The 17,671-nt window shown below is 41.8% G+C and overlaps 1 protein-coding gene across 2 annotated transcripts in view; it reads left to right on the top strand.

Annotated features, from left to right (window-relative positions):
* DMRT1 (doublesex and mab-3 related transcription factor 1) overlaps positions 1–17,671 on the top strand; it is a 93,662-nt gene that overhangs the window by 36,609 nt on the left and 39,382 nt on the right. The gene's annotated exons all lie outside the window — the stretch shown is intronic.

Genomic DNA, 17,671 nt, shown 5'->3' with positions numbered 1-17,671 from the left:
CATTTAACACCAGAGGTTGTCTGCAAGGAATGTAAAGAAATATTCACATACTTGTTTTCTTTTTCAAATTTCACATTTCTCATTTTTCACTGTCATTTTGCATAAATACCCAGTTGGCCACAGTCAGATTCCCTAGTGGCTCACCATATGTGGCCCTACCTCCTCCCACCTTGCCCTCATTTTCTCTGAGCAGCATGGAAAATGCTGGGTGCAGTCTTCTGGGTGGCAGTAATTTTCCTGATAAATTTGCACCCTGGGAGGGAGAAGTGTTCTGATCTCAATGTTTTCATGGAAGAAAGATAAGGAAAGGAGTCAGGTTGCTGTTCTGCTGGGCCAGCATCAGTGTGTTTTTAGCTGGAAGTGGTCAGCCTTTCATACTCTTAAGTATTTAAAATAGTGTGCAATCAGGGCTTGTAATATTTGGGGTAAAACAAAGCATTTTGCATTATCAGGAATGTTTATCTAGAACTGTTGAGCCCCCTCAGTTTGGACCATTTCCTTCCTGCCAGTGTATCAGAACCAGTTTCAAGGCCCCAAAAGCACTTACAGTCAGGATCACCACGTTGTGGGGATGTGTGTACACAGGAGCACTTGCACTCAACACCTCCAGGTCTTCTTTCAGCTGTCAGGTTTATGATTCTGTGAAAACTATTCTTGTTTTGATGTGTGTACTGTACTCTTAAGCTTTCTCATCTGGGCACAGATGCGGAGACAATGCATCTTATGTATTTGGGAGTTTAGGGCAAATCTTTGACCTTCTTATGCCAACTTTTAAAATATGTGAATTAATTTTTTTTGAGAAGTTCTATTCTATTTTTCTTTTTTAGGTGTTGGGAAATTGTTAATATTCAAGACACTCCACTTTTTGATTCTCTCACTATCCTTAGGGATCTGACTTATTTGGCATATTAATATGTCAGCTTTACTCTCTGGGCTATACATTTTCATACATTTTATTTTTACAATCATATTTTTTTAAAGATTTTATTTATTTGTTTTTAGAGATAGGGGAAGAGAGGGAGAAAGAGAGGGAAAGAAACATCAATGTGTGGTTGCCTCTCACATGCCCCGCTACTGGGAACCTGGCCTGAAACCCAGGCATGTGCCCTGACTGAGAATTGAACTAATAACCCTTTGGTTTGAAGTCTGGCACTCAGTCCACTGAGCCACATCAGCCAGGGCTAAACTAATATTTTTTAAATAGGGAACTGAAAACATTGGTGTTAGAATTGAGGGGTAATATGAGTGTAAAGGAAAAGCAGCAATTTATGGACCTTCAAAGCTGTACCCTTACACGCCTTTCAAAGTGCCATTTAGATTATATGATTTGGGGCAGGTTCTAGGTTGATTTCTGTTGAATTCTTTCCACTCTGAAAGGAGAAAGAAGTATCTTGTTACAAACACCAAACATGCCCTGGCTGGTGTGGCTCAGTGGATTGAGCACTAAGTGTCTGTGAACCAAAGGGTCACTGGTTTGATTCCCAGTCAGGGCACGATGTGCCTGGGTTCTGGGCTGGGTCCCCAGCATGGGGGTGTGTGAGAGGCAACCATGTATTGATGTTTCTCTCCCTCTCCTTTAAAAACAAACTAACAAACAGTCAAACAAAACAGCTTATCCTACAGATTCCATGAGAGAGTGTCCTGGCTTTCTGGCTGCTTCCAGGACTTAGGGATAAAGTGGGAAAGGTCTCTGAACCTGCTGGCTTATGAGAAAAAGGATGAGACAGAAAAATGTTAAGTGTTTTCTTAAAGACAGCTTATGATCATTTTTCATATCTCCTAAATTAATTTACCCTTTTACTTTGTCAAAATCTTTCCAGTGGCAGATGGAACTGTTTGTTCTTACTTTACCTGGAAAGCCTGGGAAGGGTATGGAAGATTCCTCTGTGGCCCCTTACTAAGATCCTCTCTTAGGGATAGCTAGGAGAAGATCAGCTCTCTTGAATGGCGGTGTTGCCTGGTCTCGGAGAATTGCCCCAGCCACTATGTACAAGGAAAGGTCCCCTGGAGGGCAAGTTTTTATACCCCTGCTAGCAAAAGTGGGAGGAAAAATCTTGCCCAGATCTTCTTACTCCTGTGAAGGGCATGTAGTATTGATGCGATGCATACCTTCTCCAGAACCATCACTTGCTAGGCTGGAGAGAGGCGTCACTGGTCTGAGGCCCAGGAGAGATACCAAGACATCATGTAACATATGAGTTTGTTTTCCCCAAAGGGCTGGTCTTAAGCCTTTCTATTTCATAGCCAGTCACCATTGGTAATATGTCCTCATAGAACAGATTACTTTGCAGAAATAGGTCCTTTCTGCTACTGTGATTGGTGCCCACTCCTCTTAGTAAGTAATAACACCAGTAATGATGGTGCCTGTTTGTTTAGCAGTTACCCTTTCCCATCCTGTACCCCTGGGAGGCAGATGGCATTGTCTCTGTCTTATAGGAGAGGACATTGAGACTCAGGGCTGATGGGTACATAAGGTGGTGTAGCAGCTGAACTGAGATGGTTACTATACATGGAAGTTTTTCTCTGTACACCCAGAAATGCCATGCTAATATTAACAGTAGTGAATTTATTTCATTGTTATTTTCACTCGGAATGCTCTTTTTAAATCTATTTAGTTTTCAACCTCTTGTTCATATGTATTTTTTTAGTTGGCCACCATGAATCCCCTCTGCAACAAGGTAGGGTATACATAATGCACATTGTAGTTTTAAAGGGCTGTGACATATGAATGTGGACCCAGTATGAATGTATATGGAATAATGTTTATCAGGGTTAGGGAAGAATTTGATCCACATAGAAAATACAAAACTGAAAGGATATATAAAGATTATGATGGTGCAAAATATGTTTATTAAGGTGTATATGTTATAAAGAAGTATTAAGTGGTGAACACCTAAAGATAATACTTACTTACAACCAGTGCTTACAGGGTAAAACTGGATGTCTCCTGTCTTAACCACAGTCCTTTGGGCGGAGGTGTAGGGAACAGTGATCCAGCACGAGGCCTCCCTCCACCCTTGCTATTTCTGCTGTTTGAGGAGTGTGCTGTGGTTCTGCTCTTTGGGCAGTGTGTTGCTCCCTTCTGGCAGAAACTTCTAGGAGAGGGCTACTCAGGCTACGTGAAGGCTCCCCCTTGGTGGTTGCCATGCATTTCTGTCTCCTTTGTAGAAGGTGTCTCACAGCTGCACCTGGAGAGCACCTGTGCTAGTCTTTTTGGACTGGATTCTCCCTTGGTCCGATTCCCCAGCTTGATCGAAGGGCCTGAATCTTAGCCAGTGTCTCCTCCATCTGCTTCCTTTACTCTGTTGCTAAGACCTAACTTCCCCCCTAACTCTTCACCCTTGCTGCTTTATGTATCAGTGTGTGTTGAGGGATCACATGAATGTTTTTCAGCAAAGAGCTCCTCTCTTTGCTAATTCCTAGAAAAAAATTAACTCTATCAAAATTTTTTAAAACTAAACTTCTTACAGATTAGTTGGGAGGGTATTGAATTTTTGCAGAGACACTGTAGCATTGAGACTTCATATAATAAGTCTCCTATAAAATCAAGCAAGCTGCAAATAATTATTGAATACCTACTAAGCTCAAAACCTATGTGAAAAACAGAGCAGTCTACTGGGTCAGCATCCCAGAATCCCAAGTCTCTTTCTTGTGTACTGAAAGCTTGCGTACTGAAAGCTGCTTCCGGTGCTTTAGGTTGGTCTCCAGCCTGTGGAGATTTGTGGCCCAATCACAGATTCCTGTCCTGTTGTGAAACAGGAATAACACTTGTGACAGTGGTACAAACTCAGAATGAATGGCTGTTTCCACTGACCAGAGGCTCAGTTTCAGTTCTGCATTTAATTGCCTGCAAAAGCTGTTTATTGCCTTGTGCACTCCTCCACGGCAACATTATCTCTTAAATAAACATGTTGTACCAGGTTGACAAGGGAGAGGTGCATATCAAGTGAGCAGAAATAAATATGAGAGGCCTCAGAGCTGTACCTGGGAAATGCTTTCAGTCCCTGTGGCAGGCACCTTCTAGACTGCTTATCAGAAGCTTGTGCCACCAAATTGTAGAGTCCCATTCAGACCACAGTTAGGTTGTGGTCAAATGGCCGTGTAGGTGATTTCCTTCCTCTGGTGGTTATTTTGGGCTCAGTCTGAAATGTTTCATGATATACTTGTCCATTTATGATTAGGCACCTTACTGGAATGCATTCATGTATTCAGTAAACATGCATGGAGGTCCTACTGTGTGCTAGGGAATCTACCATTGAACCAAACAGACAAAAATGGGAAAGGCGGGTCTTGAGGGAAGACTGGCTGCTGTTATCACCTGGAAAACGGGAAGAGAAGTTGAGGATCATGTACATAGCCTGGATTTGAACCTGAGTAGAGGCAGGAAGGAAATCAGATTCTGGCACCTGCGCCTTGGAGCACAGAGAAATGCCTTTGGGAGCACCCCTGGGGTGCCCCCCCCCCCGCCCCCCGCCCCTATGTTCCTAATCCTGTAACCAGCCATCTGGCAGGGACCCTAGTTTTCACACTTCCTCCTCTTTTATTACTGTGGCTCAGTGTCGGAATAACCTGTGAGTTAAAAGAATATTGAGAAGTGACTTCTTGAGCATGTGCTTCATGGGAATGGCCACAGCCCCTCCACATCTGTGCCCTGGTAGCTGCGCAGGAGGGTCCAGCAGTAAGTGGGGAGCAGGATAGGAATCTAAGGTTTAAACTTGACTCCCATTCCCAGGGAGGTAATTATAATTAACAATCATTATTTTAAAATATTCCCAAATTTTTAAAAAATGATACATCAGGAAGAAGGCAGAATGCAAAATCCACTTTGATTTTTAAATTGACTTGTGCTTGTCTCAGGCCACCAAGCTGTACTGTCAGGCCCCCAAGATAATGTGCACCTGGTCACCCCAAACTTCTGGGTAGCTCTGGACTGAGGATGTTTAAGTGACTCGCCTGAGGAACACAGCTGTTAATGGAGAGCCAGGTCTTAAACCTGGGCCTTCCTACCCTTGGGAAAGGGTTCTGTCTACAAATAATCCTGTGATCCTCAAGTCTGCCCACCCAGTGTCTGACCGATTGAACTAGCCCTGGCTTCCCTTTTTACCCGTCACTCTCTGTTGCTGGACAGGCGCCTCTCTCCTTTGAAAGGAAAAACGGAAAAGTTTGCAAGCAGACACAAGAATAGTTTATGAGAACATACCTGGTTTAAGACATTTAAAGCAATTTCTACCCTCAGGAAAGGGTAATTAAAATAGATACGGTATTTGACTTGGACTGTTAGGGATAACAACCATAACTTGGTTTCTTTTTTTTAATTTTTATTTTAATTGTGGTTCAAGTATAGTTTTCTGCCTTCTACCCCCATCCCAGCCCACCCCCCAGCCCTCCCCATCTCCCTCCCATTTCCACTCCTCCATTGTTATTGTCCATGTGTCCTTTATACTTGTTCCTGCAAACCCTTCCCCTCATAACTTGGTTTCTTGAAGGGAATTAGTAGAGATACAAATTTCTATTGACTGAAAGGGTTACAAGTTTTAGTGCTATGATGTGGTGTATTTATTTCATATCTGGTCACTTTTTTGAATGCTAGTAATTCTGATAACCTTATAGTTGCTTATTTTGGGGTTTCTAGTTAGTCATTTTATACAAAACTACTGATACATTTTTCTTCTCCCTATAAATATCTCCAGTTCTTACTTATATTCTTAGTGCATTATTCAGTCTAGATACCAGTAGTGGATGCTGGTGTCATCTTGTTCCTCCTTTTACTGGGAACATGTCTAGCAGTTCTCTGTGGTGTATGCAAGATACTGCAGAGTAATGAGGAAAAGAGGACAAGTGGGTTTCTCCTAAAGCTAAATTACTCAGTTCAAAAATTGTTCTTTTTTAAAATTCCTCTATGTGACCCCTTTGCAGTTAACTATTCTCCTTATCTGTCCCTGTAGTTTTGCTTTTTCCAGAATGTTATATGAGTGGATCATACAATATGTACCCTTTTGGGTTGGTGTCTTTAACTTAGCAAAACGAGTTTATGATCCATCCACATTGCTGCATGTGTCAGGGGCTCATTCCTTTTAATTGCTAAGTAGTATTCCATCGCACAAATGTCCCACAGTTTATCTGATGTACCTGTTAAAGGCCACCTTGGTTACTTCAAATTGGGGTGGTTATAAATAGAGCTACTGGAAACATCCAGAAATTGTTCTTGAGACCATACCCTTCCAACTCTAAAAAGTAAAATGATGATCCTACTAAATGGCAGGATTTTTATGTCAAGACACTTAATTGGCAACATAAAAAGTTGGTAGAACTACTTCTATGTTCCTGCCACACACCCCTTTTCCACAGTTTACCTGTCTGAAGTCCAGAGAGAGTCTAGAAGCCACAGCATCAGTCACTGTGTCACTGTGATGACAGCAGAGTTCTTCAGGGTCTTCCATATGCTTTTTTAAGCAATTGTGTTAACTTTCTGCTTAACTCCTTATAGGCAGAGTGCTTTGGTCTCTTCCTTCCTTTTTTACAGCAGTCCTGTGATTACCCTCACACTAGCACTGCATTTTGTGGGAGTTCTTCATGTGCACCCCAAATAGGTCCTGCCTTCTAGTACAGGGAGGACAGGGCCTGCCAGGTTGGAAGACCAGTCTTGGAGAATCTTCTGTTCAAAGAAATGTGAAAGTCCCAATGGACCATGGAAGTTGAAGCCAGTGAGGTGAAGGTGTCAGGCTTCCCACGTTTGGGAGTTCCATCGCTTTTACTAGACACTTTCCCCTAGGTGGCCTGTCAAGTCTTAGCCAAGTCTGTAATTTCCTCTGCTAAAACATAATTCCTCATTAGAGTCTTCTCTTTTAAGGAGAGATAATAAGTCCAGTTCTCTTGGGCCTTTTACAACACATTCTGAATCCCGTGGGGAGAAAAGCTCTGGTTCACCAGCAGCCACTGTGAGGACAGCAGTAGTTCCCTGTGAGCCCCTCCAGAGCTCTGCAGCCCCAATGAGTGCAAAACTGACTTTCCGTTTCCAATCTACCCCCTATTCATGTGCACATGCACAAAGGAATTGCTCTTTTGTCTTGTTCGAGGTGGTCATGACAGCCATCATCTGATTTTTAGGGTACCTTTTCCTGAAGGAATTGCTGCTCTGTTTCCCAGAATGTTTAATCACTTGCATGCTGCCGGTCCTGTGTTGAGGGCAGTTGTTTGAGGGCTGGCACCTGTGATGATGACATACTTGGTGACTCGGTCTGGAGCCAAAGTTGAGGGAGCTGGGAGGCCTTCTAGAAACTGAACTCAGACAAGCAGTGAGAGGTGGGGCTGAAGAATGTTCCACAACTACAGCAACACACAGGAGAGCCATTTTTGCAGAGCATTTGGTTAAAAACCTGTGGATTATACAAGAAAGTAGAATTGGTCTCCAGAAACCTGGGGAAGGCAGAGGCACCTGAGACTCAGAGAGAAGACCCAGGGGCAGGGCTGGGCGCTAGACAACCAAAGGAACTGTTTTCTCAGCCTGGCTGACATGGTCCAGCAGCATCCCAGGAAATCCAGAGAGAGTATAACCTCAGGTTCTTAGGAACCTCTGGGTAACTCCAGTAAATCCTGGGTTGTCCTACAGGTTCATTTCCGTTCATACAGGAGTTCAGTGTGATGCAGACTAAGTTGGAAACCATAGAAAGGGGTGGTATTCTCTAGGGACTGCTCCACAATTTAGTCGGAGGCAGAAAGAAATACATCAGTCTGTTGAGAGATCTTTTTTTTAACACACCTGACCTCTGACACAATAGCATCAGGTTGGTAAATAATACAGTCATTTGGGGATTCTGTCATCTTCTTGCAAATTAGATAATTAGATCACAGTTTTGAGAGCTTTCAGATTCAATTTGCCTGGGCTGGTGCCTAAATACCTGGCTGTTTTCCTATTTAGCTTATTTTTTCTTTTTGTTACATAGCTGTGAATATGATATAAAATTGGTTGCTTATCAAAATGTTTTAAGTACAGTACTTGGATGAGTGATTATCAAATTTCTTGGGAGTTCATATTTCTGTGGCCTATCACTGAATTTTTCAGAATGTAAGACACACTGGACCATAAGATGTACCCAGGTTTTAGAGAAGTAAAATGGGAAAAAAACTTTTGAAGCAAAAAATGTGGTAAAATATTTAATAACATAAATAACATAGGCCACCCCCTACCCCCACAGCGCGCCAGGTAAGCTATATTCAGACTATAAGACACATCCCCATTTTTCTCCCAAATTTGAGGGGGGGGGGTGTCCTATAGTCCAAAAAATACAGTAAGTGTCCTTCATAAGCCAAATATATGCCAGAATCAAGGCAGTGTTTAACAGGAGCTGATTGGCTCTTTTTTTTTTTTACCACATTAGGAATATGAGGGGTGACTCCTCAAAAAAACAGAATTATCTTCTGGAGAGCCGGCCCCTTGTAGTATAGTTTCCCCCACTAGGTGAGTGTACTAGGAACCCATTTGTATCAGTGCACACTAGCTGGCATTGTTGTGAGAGGCTGCATTTAGGTTCAGTGAATTTTTTTGAACTCTTTAATCGCATTTGCCCATTTCATGATGGGTGATTTATGAGCGCCCCTGCCCACACTGGGCTGAATGTTCAGCAGTGTTTGAACAAAAAATGGCATGACACGCCCCCCTTGCCCCAACCTCCCCATTCACCTGATCTCACCCCAAGCAACTTTTTTTTTTTTGCCCTTGGATTAAAAAGTTCTCAAAGGGAAATGTTTTGCTGATGTGTAAGAGGTGAAACAAAAAACAGCAGAAGCGCTAAAAGGTATCAAAATCATCAAGTTCAAAAACTGTTTTGAGCAGTGGAAAAAATGTCTATAGGTGTACTGCATCAAATAGGGAGTACGTTGAAGGTGACTGAAGTTTACACGGGTAAGAGTAAATACACAATTTTTATAAATAAATTCTGGGTTTTTTGGGGGGTCTTCCCTCATATGATAGTGGAAAAATAAAAAGAACAGAGTTAGAAAAAATCCCCACCATAGTTCAGAGCGTATGTAAAAACCTCCTGTATGCATTCATTGATCCTTCATTTATCAAGTGCCAATTCCTGGCCGGTCTCTGAGCTAGACTCTCCCACCCCTCAAGTACGCACAGTGCATGCTTGGTGAGAAAGAATAGAAGGACGGTGGGAGCTCTGCAGTCACTGTTGTGATCAGAGGCCAAGGTTTCCTGGAGAAGGTGTGATGCCTTGTAGAAAGGGTGAGCCCTGTGCAGCAAAGGGTGGGTGGGGCATCAGACTGAGCATTTTATCACTGCTTCTGTTTACAATTGTCACTGCATAGTGATTATTACAGGCAGATTGCCTTTCAGTGAGCTTTATTACTTTTAAAGATCCTTTACAGAGACGCCCCAGGACACATTGCTCTCAGTGCCCCCTCCTGGTACCTGGCAGTCCTGTGGGCATCACCCTGGAGATGCACTCCGGGAAAGGGGTTCATAAGAAGATGGAGAAACGGGGAAAAAGATTATCTCCTCATTTTATTTTTCACACTGTTTTTATCATATTTCCTCTTACAGACATTCTTTTTAGCAATTCCCAGTTCTTATCAGCCAGTAGTGGAAGAAGGAAAGTACACATAATAATTTCATGTCTCTGGTAAGAGTATAAAACTAAAACATGCGAAGGAATGTTCCCCCCTCCCATCTCTGTGTTTAATAGTGGCCGTGTAGCATCTTGAGTTGGTTTTTCAACTTTTTAAAATTTGACAAGTAGAAAATTTTCAGAGAATGAATTTTTCTTTTAAATAACACACAGAATGTTTAGGTCCTTAAAATATTTCAAGTATACAATGGTCAGGTTTCTCTGCTTCTCCCTTTGTTACTAGAGCCCTGTCATGCCCATGAAAAGGCTCCGAGTTGTTTGGTAGGAACCCAAGAGAGGGGTCCTCAAGTGTGATCAATACCTTCCCCATGATGGTGCCCCAGCAGGAGGTCTCTGAGGAGACCAGAAGGGGAAGGAGGGACAGGACAGCTGTCCAACAGCCTCATGGTGCTGGACACCTCATACCTGACATTACACTGAACCATTAACCACCTCCCTGTCAGAGATTCTTACTGCCTTTTGTGGACAAGGAAACTGAGACTCACGAGAGGAACTAATTTGCCATTATCACCCACCTGGCAAGTGGGGGAGCTGGAATGTGAACCCCAGGTTTGCCTAACTGCAGAGGGTATGTTCACTCCTATCATATCTCTGTCTTCTAAAAACATTTCTTTGTTTTTTCTTGTATGAAGCCTTGAGGAGTATTATATGTTTTCTTATATCTTAGGACATCTCTTGTAACCTTTTATGATATATGTCTTATATAATGTTTTCAGAGAATTTACATGGTAGAGAGAGTGGAGGGTCTTATGTCTTGATAGTATTCATCAAATTTACATTACTAAGCATAAGGCTCTTAAGCATGGTTCTTCACACACACACACTCTTAATATAATTTAGGAAAACATTTTCTTGTCCTTCTTGTGTTCTTTTGTTTACTGAGAGGTGGATTCTCTCTATCTTGTTTTGGAGTGGGAAGGGCCCTTCCATGCCACTAGCCCATGGTGAGCTGTGTGTGCCCACCAGCAGTCAGCATCTTGTATTCGGATGTGTTAATACCAGTTCAGGTAAAATCATGTGAGTGTGTGTGCATGCTTAACTTAGAAGGTGGCCCCAGACATCTCACCTTGCCCTTCAGGCAGTCTATCATGTTCAGCACTCATAAGACACCCTTCACATTGCTGATTTATGCTAAAAGTATCCTAATGTTTCTGACAGATCATGTGTGACATGAATATAATCCATATTTCTTAGAGCAGCTAATCCAAGTGGTTTATTTCCCGATACTGCTGATGAAGCTATATCTCTTGGTGTCTGCAGCCATTGAGATTCTGATGGTAACATATTGTTTGTGGGTCACTAGTTTTGTCTAAAACAGTAGGTTGGAACAGAGTAGCAAAGGTTAATTAAGTTTGTCCATCAAAATGGGGACAGATATGGATGCCTCTGTTACTTCCGGTCCTAAAATCAAAGTTCCTAAATGTGTGATTACAGGCATCTTTTCTTCTCATTTTCAGACTGCCCCCCTAAAATTCTTACTTTATTTCAAAGCAGTGAAAACACGAGGAAGTTGTTAAAAGCCAAAGGCAGTGATGAGGTCTTGATAACAAATAGCAGATACCTTAATTTAAAGTTGGGCAAGTGGCTTCGTTTAGTAGAGAAAAGCTTCTGGGGTCCAGTTGCTTTGAATTCTGCCTTCTCTCTGTAGAACCAAGTTATTTTATCTCTGAGAAGTTTCTGTGTTAATGATGATTACATTATGACCATGAGATGACAATTCTCTATAGTATCTCTCAATAAATGCTCATTTCTTCCTCTGAAATTTTGTTAGTCCTATAGACAATAATGATTTTCTCAGCAATGTTAAGAATGTCCCCATTAGAAGCCCTCTCTGCCTATCTTAAGAAATATTCTGTAATGCTTTCAGAAACTTGACATATTAGAGATATTGGAGAGTCGTCCTATGTCTTGGTACTTATTAACCGAATATTTAAAATACAATTTTCAATCATTCCTTTTCCCACCAGCTCACTTACTGAAGTGCTCTTTCCTATTGGTTTTCACATAAACAATGCTTGCTCTTCTGCCTGGCTCTGAATGCATGACTTTAGATGGGTTTATGTCTTAGATTTGTGAATCAGACAAATGGGAGTTTCTGACTGACGGGCTAGCAATCTTGCATGGATTTGTGATAATGAGGAAGGTGTCCCAGCCAGAATCTGTCTCTAAACAGACCGCCCTTCTGTCTTTTGTGAATGCATCAACATCCTCCCAGGTCCCAGGAAAAGGAACCATCATCTTTTTTTTTTTTTAACCATCTTTAACATTCGCCTTTTCCTAAAGGCCCTTATTCCATTTACCCGATTTATATGCATCAGTGTCTTTCAAACATTTTAGACTGAGACCCACAGTAAGAAATGTTGTATATTGTGACACAGCATCTATTTATACATAAATATAAACACAAAATGAGGTGTCATAAAACAGCTCTTACCCATACTATGTACAGTGGATTCTCATATTTCTGTTGTTTCATTCCATTCATTGACATAGTTTTTTTCCCTTTAATGCTGATTACAATTCTCTGAATTGTTCTTGGCCCATGAAATGGTCACAGTGCTGCATTTTGGACACCACCACATGGGGGAGTAAACTTTATTCCATCAGTACTGCTAATACAGATGGTGAAAACCAACAATGGGACAACACAGTTAAAAACTTGGGGATTTAAAAGTGTTTTTTAAATAAGAACAAGCAGAATGGGCCACTAACAAATACACGTATAATCCTGACATCAGGTGGGGTTTCCATCCTTTAGAGGTTATACAACAGTGATGAGAGTCCCTGTTCAATGCCCCATCCAAAATTCCATGTTCCAGTGGTCATTTTTGGTTCTGTATTTCTAAATGACTTTCTTTTTTTGTGGTGCATCTTATGGCTGTTTTTGTGTTTTTAAAATCTACCCTGATAATAATCCAAGCCTGAAGATGAGCTCCTTTCCTTCCATCCTTTTTGGAAATACTACCCATGCAAGTGTTGTTTCGCTTTTGTAGTGTCAGATGTTCTGATGCTTTGGGAAACATGAGGTTGACAACTGAAAGCATCTTAGATGTATCATTCCTTAGACGATTTGTCCTCTCTGCCATATGGCATGAGCATTCTATCTCTCCGGGTATGTCTGCCCCTCCCATCCCCCAACCTCCTTTCTGAGGAGGAAGAGCATCCTTTCGGATCATTTCTGGACAAACAGCTGTTTGTCCCCCAGCCTCTAAGTGCTGACCCTCCAGCTCAGCACCTTCCTCTTTGGCTCCTTGAAGGTGTCCACCCAGGCTTTGCAAGAATCCCCTCCTGGGGCCAGAGTCCTCACAAGGCCAGTCTCCTTCTGTCTCCTTTTCTCTTTCTCCCTCTAGGGAGGAGAGTGGAAGGCATTTTACAATATGAACAAGATGAGTGCAGTCATGGAAGTGAACGAAGTTAGGAGAGATAAAACTAAGCCTAGAGGACCAGAGGGACAAGGAAGAAGGGGGAACAAGAGAAGAAAGTGAGGTCTAACATTTATGTTTTATTGGGATTTTATTGTTACTATGAAAAAGGGTGACTAAGGTATGTAAAATGAAACCAATGATTCAGATTTATTGTGCTGTATGCTCCCAACAGTTTAATAAAATAAAATCTAAAGCTCTTAGGTTCTCCTTCAGGGTTAATAGTTAGTGACACCATGCACTAGCCGACCAGCTGAGCTCCTGTCCACAGGTTGTACTCTGCTTCAGAGACTTGGGATGGCTAATAAGATTATAAAACAAGCCTCTTGTTTGCAAGCTACCACGTTAATAATAATAGTAGTTATAATTCACTGGAATCCTGGATTTTTTGGTTTTACTTTGTTTAATTTAAAGGAATAAAAAACCTAGAGAACATTAAGGCAGGAATGCATAAAGGGGAAAAATTCGATCCTTTTAGAAGAAGTGAACAGTTCCTTTAACTTGGGGGCACCTTTGTCCGTCAGCAGAACTTTGCTGTTTTAGTGGAGATGATGGGCTGAGCACAAGGGGATGGTAGGGTTAGGTTAGCTTGAAGCAAGTTTCTCAACCTTGGCACTATTGAAATGTTGGGCTGTGTAATTCTTTGTGGTGGGCACTGTCCTGTGCATTGTAGGGTGTTCAGCAGCATCTTTGGTATGGATTCACTACATGCCAGTAGCACCTCCTCACCCCCAGCCAGTGTGACAATCAAAAGTGTCTCCCGATTTTGCTAAATGCCCTCCGGGCACAAATCACCCTTCGCTGAGCACTGCTGGCTTAAAGTAAAGCAACAAATTTCAAAGTTTCCTTATTTACCCCTTTTGTCTAACCCTAAAGCAACAGGACTGTAATTTTTTTTTTTTTTAAGATTTGGAGCAAGAAGTGATTTGGAGGTTTAAATCGCATTTGGTCACGCTCTTTTCTGGGCTTTCTGGGTGAATCACAGTTCAGTTTTAACTTCATGTTTCAGAGGTTTGCACATGCACTTAGAAGTACATAGAATGGTATTTCTTTCTTATGCCCATGTTGTCATGTGGATGGTTATTTGTACATTATTCTTCCCATTGGAAGTAGTGGAAGTGATTGATGGTCTCAGTAAGTTCACATTTTGACAACTCTGATGGAGTCTGACCCTTTGTATCTTTTTCTTCTTTTGCCGAAAGTTTTTTATAGCCCAGTGATCTTGGGGATTCATTGGGGAAATTGAATGTTTGAGTTCAAATAACTCAATTCCTATTTCCAAATAATACTTGTTATCTGATGCTTTCTAAAAAAAAAAAAAGAAAAGGTACTAAGGTGGAAAGTAATCATGCATGGATTTGATAATGTGTTTATTTTCCAGCAAGCTTTAGTTAAAGAAAAAGAACTCCAGTTTATCTGCATCTCTATTGGCAGCAGTTGTCCAGTCTGTTTATCAGAGTTAAACTTTTTTATTTTTTAGTTACGGTACTACTGGGGATGTTGGGATTTCGTACTTCTTGGGGTATGGAAAACATAGGTAACACTAGTTATAGGTAATTCTAACTGTTTCAGTCTGGTTTCAACTAGAATTACCTGTGCAGCTTTGAAATAACCCAGGGCCCAGGTGGAATCCCAGACCAGTGAGGTACAACTCTTTGGGGATGGAGCCCAGGCCTCAGCGCAGGCCTCTGCTCTCCCTGTTCTGGTGGGGGTAAAGGCTGAGAATGAGGGCACATTTTTGTAAATAAAGTTTTATGTAACGTAGCCACCCTCATTCATTTACTGATTGTCTAGAGGCCCTATGGCTTGTAAAACCTAATATATTTACTATTTAACAAAAAGTTTGGCGACCCTGGCTCTAAACTCAGTTACTGTTTTTCAGATATTTTGAAAAGGGGCTTTATACAAAACTGATAGTAAAAGGAAAGAATCCAGCATTTTGCAAGTTTATAGGCTTAAATCCTTCCAATTTTCTTGCACCTGGGGGAAATTGAAAAGCATTTTTTTGAAGAACTGACTAGAAGATCTTGTCACACCAGAGGGAGATGTGACCAGCTCAGCCCCAGACAGGGAGGCACCATTGTTTATGTTAGGACCCTTGGTGATGAACAGTTGGCACTTGTCTTCTAATTAATGTTCATTACCGAGACTGTGTAATCAGCTTGAGGAAAGGCCTGTAGAGGCAGAAATGTTTCTCTCGTGCAAAGTGTATTTTGAGTTGGTTATTACCGCTGCAGCAATTCTAGATGGTGGGAGACCCCTGGAAAAAAATCCTTTAGTTCTGAGGAATCTCATATGTAAAAATAAGACTACTGAAAAATTTTAAATGACATCATTTCTGCCTTCTCGTAGTTCAGATGGAAAGTTGACGGGTGTAAACATTTGATCAAAAGAGTTTTTAGAAGGTCTTTCTATGGTCATGGGCCACTAATGGCACTAAGTATGAGAGAAAGGATCATCTGGAGGTGTCCAGCCTTTTGGCGTCTCTGTGCCACACTGGAAGAAGAAGAGTTGTCTTGGGTCACACATTAAATACATTATAATACACAATCACAAAAAAATTTTCATAATGTTTTAAGTAAATTTATGATTTTGTGTTAGGCCACATTTATAGCCATCCTGAGCTGCATTCAGCCTGCAGGCTGCGGGTTCGACATCCCTATTAGTCCCTTGTCACCACAATGAGATTTTTGTTCTTTTCAAAAGATTTCACTTATTTTTAGAGGGGAAGGGAGGAAGGCAAAGATCAATGTGTGGTTGCCTCTTGCACTCCCCCTACTGGGAACCTGACCTGCAACCTAGGCATATGCCCTGACTGGGAATCGAACCCATGACCCCTTGCTTCACAGGTTGGCACTCAATCCACTGAGCCACACCAACCAGGGCAACACAATGAAGTTTTTGAGCCAACAGAATCAGCTCTCCTGAGGGTGAGTTAGACTCTGAGGCCCCACCCCAGACTTACAGAGTCAGAATCTACTTTTTCACAGGATCCCCAGGCTGTTTTTGTACATATCAAGAGAGCATTGGGAAGCATTGGTCTATAACTGATAATTGGGTCAGTGCAGGAAATACCATTTTCATTTGTTGTCACTTTCCTCCTTAATGATCTCCCAGCTCCTTAACGGCTCTCCTCACTTGGGCTCACGCATTAAGAATGGCCAGGTTTCCCCCTTTTGCTCTTTCCAAGCATTGCTTGCATGCCCACTTATTTAGTAAAGATTTATATGATGGTAGAAAATGAAAATTGGATGATTGAGCTGGAAGAGGTATCATTTTATATGCTTCAGGAAAAGAAACTAGAAAGGATAAAAGGAACTTGCCAGATAAACTTCACTTGAAAGGTAATTAAGTGGAATGGTGCCTTCTTTGCTTCTACAAGAATAGTCCACTCATCAAGCATACCTTTGTGCTGGGGAGCAGCTGGGAAGGGCAAAAATGACCTCCTTGAGCTACTCAAATCAACACATGGAAAATCAAGGACTTGGGCCTTTCCACCAAGCAATGCTATAATATTCAAAGTACACTTCAGCTTATATTACTTGAGGCATTGTCCAAACTTTGGATGTCCATAGAAGATCTTGAGGAAGCCCTATACTTAATTTTATCCTACCAGGGTTTGTAAGTTAGTACTTTTTTTTTAATCAAGTAGCTTTCTAGAGACTTGATTGAAAAACATAATTTCAAAATCATTCCTTAATTCTAGAACAGAATTGGCTTATTCTGAATATTCCCTTAGGTTGACTTCTTTTTTGATAAAATTAATACCATTTACATTTAGTATTTTAAAGCAGTATAAATAATTGAAGTCTAGATGTTCTTGCTGTGAAAATATGATGGTGCATTAATGTTCCGTGCCTGTACCAAGGTGTGTGCAGGAAACAGAACAGTTCTAGGTGTTCATAGAAGTGGCTGGGAGGAGCCAGTAAGGTGGAAGGGGGAAGGGGGGCATTCCTTTATACCTGCAGGTCCTGCCTCCCTAGCGTTGAGTGAGAGGCCAAGTAGCTATGTGAACTGCTCCTTACATAGAAGCTGTCCTGTGGTTTCAAAGGCGAGGTCAAATTGCCAGAAAAGAATGCATGAATGCCAAGTGTCAGCTGCTCTCTGCTGCTGGAGGGACAGCATGTGGTCCCTTCTGCCTTCCCTTCCGTCTCCCATAGTTCACTCCATGTCTTGTTAGCAGAATCCTAATCACCTCCAGAACTCTGGTGACAGGAGAGTCTGTGAAACAGATATCAAACTTTTGTTCCTCGTTAGAGGGAATAGCATAGAGAAGGCTGGGGGTGGGGCAGAGGGAGGCTGGGATGGATGCTGAGTGACAATATCCAGCACAGCAACAGCTTACCTCCACACTATTGTCATGTTGTGTTTTAAAAAATACTCCCTTTATGAACACTGAGAGAGTTAACTAAGGGAAGATGCCAGTTTTACATGCGAGGACACGTGAGGAGGTTCAAAGACTGGCTGCCGGTCAAACGAGCTAGTCAGTGTCGCAGCAGACTGTTGGCTCCAAAAGCATGCTCTCCCGTCTTTCCTGCCTTATTCTCTTTATTCCTCGTTAATTGGGCATTGTATGATGAGATGGAATTTTAGAGGTGCTTTAGCAAGGACCCT

Source organism: Phyllostomus hastatus, unplaced genomic scaffold, assembly GCF_019186645.2.
Source record: "Phyllostomus hastatus isolate PE091 unplaced genomic scaffold, TTU_PhHast_1.1 phas_contig_34, whole genome shotgun sequence".
Taxonomy (NCBI): domain Eukaryota; kingdom Metazoa; phylum Chordata; class Mammalia; order Chiroptera; family Phyllostomidae; genus Phyllostomus; species Phyllostomus hastatus.
Note: the sequence above shows the minus strand (reverse complement) of the source record. Positions and strands in the feature narration are given on the sequence as shown.